This window comes from Rattus norvegicus, chromosome Y (genome assembly GCF_021556685.1).
Source record: "Rattus norvegicus strain SHRSP/BbbUtx chromosome Y, alternate assembly SHRSP_T2T, whole genome shotgun sequence".
NCBI classification, from domain to species: Eukaryota; Metazoa; Chordata; class Mammalia; order Rodentia; family Muridae; genus Rattus; species Rattus norvegicus.
Genome location: NC_141555.1, coordinates 5,616,911 through 5,621,142, shown reverse-complemented (window position 1 = coordinate 5,621,142; position 4,232 = coordinate 5,616,911). Strand labels below are relative to the sequence as shown.

Below are 4,232 nucleotides of genomic sequence, written 5' to 3'. Positions count from 1 at the left end.
ATCCCAACACCTGGCTTTTGGGATAAAGATATTGATATTAACCCTTTGACTTACAGGAAGCACTAGAAACAGGTCAGTCCAGATGCTTCTGACAGTCTCCGAACTCCTGATCCCATGTGAGGAAGGCTCAGATCAATTCTATCTCTTGAACATATCTACTCAACTCCTTGCAATGACTAATGGCGATTTCCCTTGGTCGACATATGTCTTTCTTATTTTTATACCAAGACTGTAGGTCATCTTCGTTCTCCCCATCTCTGAGCTTTACATCCTCTTTGTTCTCACTCCCAAATTGATGTTTCCTCTAAACTAGAGGCCAATTAGTAAACCCTATAGGTACTTAAGGAATATCTGAGAAGTACTTGCAGACACGAAACACTTTTGACATCACAAGAGAAGCTAGGGCTCTACAGGATACGAGAGATTTTTTTAAGGAGGGCCTAATTATGATGTAACTGAGAACTGCCATGGCTACCTTTAAACAGCTTTCCTTACATTGACCAGTTTTGAGAGTGCCTTTTCCAGGTATGTTTCCTGTGACACAGGGGAAACCATTATGTACTCCATCTCTCTAAAGCTAGAGACTTCTCTTTGCTTCAATAGTGGTTACATGCACTGAATGGAGAAAGTTATTCAGGGTCCTGGCATGGGTAGAAATGATCTAGTAACTTGGAGTGGAGGAGATTCTTCTGGATAATATTTTTATTCCCAGGTCCATTCCTGTGACATACAGTTCAATTTTCTAGGTTTTCTCTGTTTTGTAAAGATCAGTGTTTTCCCTACAGACCTTTATGTGCCTGAATATTGTATTTCACTTTCTTATTGTACATTCATTGATAGTGGAGTTTATAAATATTCCTGAATGTGTGCTCAAAAGTTCTGTTTTTCAATTAAATTTTCTGATATGATTTTGGCAAAAAAGAGTGCCCAGCAACACAGTGAGTATAACAGTGTAAATACTGTGTACCTACTCAAATGATAAACTCCCAAATCCTAATTTTATCCAAATATTACCAGACATCAATAAAGCAAAGGACCACATGGACTAAATATTTCGTTTCTCTAGTTCAATTTGATATTTGTACTACACTACCTACCTTCCTGTGTTCCCATGATGAGACTTGAATGTTTTAGATGTGTTACCATGATTCTTTCTTAAGGCCAAATATAAGAAAAAGGAGGATGTGCAGGGAGAGCAAAGGCTTGAGGAACAGTGAAACCTCAACTTCAATACATTCATTAGTACAGGAGGAATTCTATTTGACATTTTCATTTGTAAATTCTACATTCTTTACCTAGTTGCACAAAATCCATGTTAACATTCCACATAACCACCTAATGAAATAGCTGTAGGAGGCACTATATATATATATATATATATATATATATATATATATATATATATATATATATATATGCCACCAAAACTAGATAAGAGTGATGAAGCTAAGAAGTGCATTCTGCCAGGAAACTGATATAGATATATCCTGAGAAACACAGCTAGAGCATGTCAAATAAAGAAGTGAATGCTAGTGGCAAACCAGTGAACTGAAATGAACCTTTGTTGGTAGATTCTGAGAAAGGATAACAAGAGCTGAAGGAACTTTAAACCCCATAAGAATAACAATGCTAATGAACCAAAGCTTTCTGGTACGAGACCAATACTGAAAGACAACATGAACAGAACAATGGCTCCAACAGCATATGTAGCATAGTATGGCCTTGTTGGACACCAATGGATGAAGAAGCCCTTGGTCCTCCCGTGGTTTGATTAACAGTTATTGAGAATATGAAGGGACAGAAAGGGGGGTTATAGAAGAAATGGAGAGGGACCTGTTAGGGGTGTTATGGAAGGAAACTCTTAAAGGGAATAATATTTTATATGTAAATATAGAAACTTATTTGTTTAAAATGACAAATGAAATTTGCAGAAAAATGAAAAAAAATATAAGAGATAAATGAAAAGAAAACTGCCAGCTAAACACAGCTTTTGACTCAGAAATCTAATGGGTCATTGTCAGCGAATGATAGAGTTATAATAGTGGAAAGACTGAGATGGTGAAGTCTCAATTAGAAACAATTCCCTCTCCCAGATATCAGTGTCAGACTCAAACTGTACAATAGATAAAAGCATGGAGGAGTTTACTCTGAGCTACATACACAATACTTGTCCTTCCTTTATTCATTAGGTCCTTTTTCTTCTTGTCAAAGAGAATAAAGTCCATGTGTTCTCAGTAATAAAACTGTGCCCTTCCTATCACTTGGGTTTTGAATAAAGAAATGAGTCAAATAAACTCTTTGACTATCTACCTTACTGTGTTCCCATGGCCAGATTTGAGTGTTGTGGATGTTTTACCATGATACATTCTTCAGGAATAATAAGATACAAGAAGAAGGACAGGGAGAGGAATGGCTTGAGGTCCAGGGAAACCTTAACTTAAATATGTTCATAAGAACAGGAGGGACTCTATTTGGCATTGTCCTTTGTGGATTCTACATTCTTGACTTAGTTTCGCAGAATCCATGTGAAAATTCTCCCTAACCAAGTAGTGGTAGGAGCGGTAGCATATATATATATCACCAAAATTAGATAAGATTGATGAAGCTAAGAAGTGCATTCTGCAAGGAACCAGATATAGATATTTCCTGAGAGACATAACTAGAGCATATTATATACAGAAGTGAATGTGTTCTTGTAAAAATATAGAAATGAAAAAGGAAAATTTTCTTTTAACATGCTAACTCTGGCAAAAAAGTGTCTGAAATTCTCTGCTAGATATCTTGGTAGAAACACCTTCCCACTCCTCGGCTGCACAGTGTTTCGAGCCACCACACACTTTCCTATACTGAAACCCTCACATAAAAAACACACAAGACAATAAACTTTGACGCAGTTGATTAGATATTATTGCCGAAATAAACATACAACGCCGGGTACCATTAGGATTATTAATAATGACATGTAAATACACAGAGCAGAATCTTAAGTTCACCTACCATGGCTTCTCACTCTGTCATCTTTCTTTCTCTCTTTTTTCATCTAGTATCCTCCTCTTCTTTCAAACATCTCTCCTAGCCATTCTTCCTTCTCCTCCCATGATAACCCTACTTCTATCCTCTTCCTGCCACCCACATATACTTTACAAATTCAATGGGGAGGTGGATCTGGTGAAGTAACCTGAGTTCTGAGTACAGGACTATACAGCTGACCTTGGGGCAGCGGAATTAACATCAAACACAGATAACTTCATGGCAAACCACAACATGAATCCTAACGGAAACCAGTGAACTGAAAATGGACTTCTTGTTGGTAGATTTTGAGAAAGTATTAGAAGAGGTGAAGGTGCTTTCAACCCAATAAGAACAACAATGCCAAAAAAACAGAGCTTTCTGGTACTAGACCAATATTCAAAGAATATACATGAACAGATCTATGTCTCCAACTGCATATGTTGCACAGGATGGCCTTGTTGGGCAACAATGGAAGGAGAACCCTTGGTCCTGACTAGGTTTGACTCCCAGTTCAAGTGAATGTCCAGGGGCAGAAAGGGGGGTAAAAGGAGAAGGGTAAGTGGACCTGTAAGGGATCTTATAGTCAGGAAACTGGGAAAGGAAACAATATTTTAAATGTGAATTTAGGAATATCCATTTAAAAAAGCAATACAATTGGCTAAAAAAATTTTAAAAAATGAAAGAAATAGAAGAAAAGAAATCTGCCAGCCAATCACACCTATAGACTCAGAATTTTAAAGGGTCAATCTCAGGGAATGGTAGTCAATGTAATACTAGTGGAAAGACTGATATGATGAAGTATCTTCTAGAATCACTTCTCCCTCCCAGATATCAGTGCCAGACACAAACTGCATTATTAGAATCCAATGCATGGAGGAGTTTTCTCTGTGCTGAGCACACAATACTTGCCTTAACTTTCTTCCTTAGGACCTTTTCCATCTTGGTAAAAGGATAAAAGCTATGAGCTCTCAGGAAAAACTTTAGTGACCTTCCCAAAACCTGGCTGTTGGGATAAAGCTATGAATTATATAAACTATCTGACTTCCAAGAAAAATAACAAGCAGGGAAGTCCAGATGCTTCTGAGAGGATCCCAGCTCCTAATTCCCATATGAGGAAGTCTCCGATCAAGACTCTCTCTTCAGAGAACCTATGCAACCCCTACCCAAGACTCAAGGAGCTTTCCCATTGTTCATGTACTTCTTTTTTTTATACCAAGATA

At 37.5% G+C, this 4,232-nt stretch overlaps 1 long non-coding RNA gene across 1 annotated transcript in view; it reads right to left on the bottom strand.

Annotated features, from left to right (window-relative positions):
• The window catches only part of LOC147997949 (uncharacterized), a 15,536-nt gene extending 15,135 nt beyond the window's left edge, over positions 1 to 401 (bottom strand). Inside the window, exon 1 of the long non-coding RNA XR_015647407.1 lies at positions 55 to 401. This is a non-coding gene — a long non-coding RNA (uncharacterized LOC147997949). The remainder of the gene's footprint in view (positions 1 to 54) is intronic.
• Between the last annotated feature and the right edge of the window lie 3,831 nt (positions 402 to 4,232).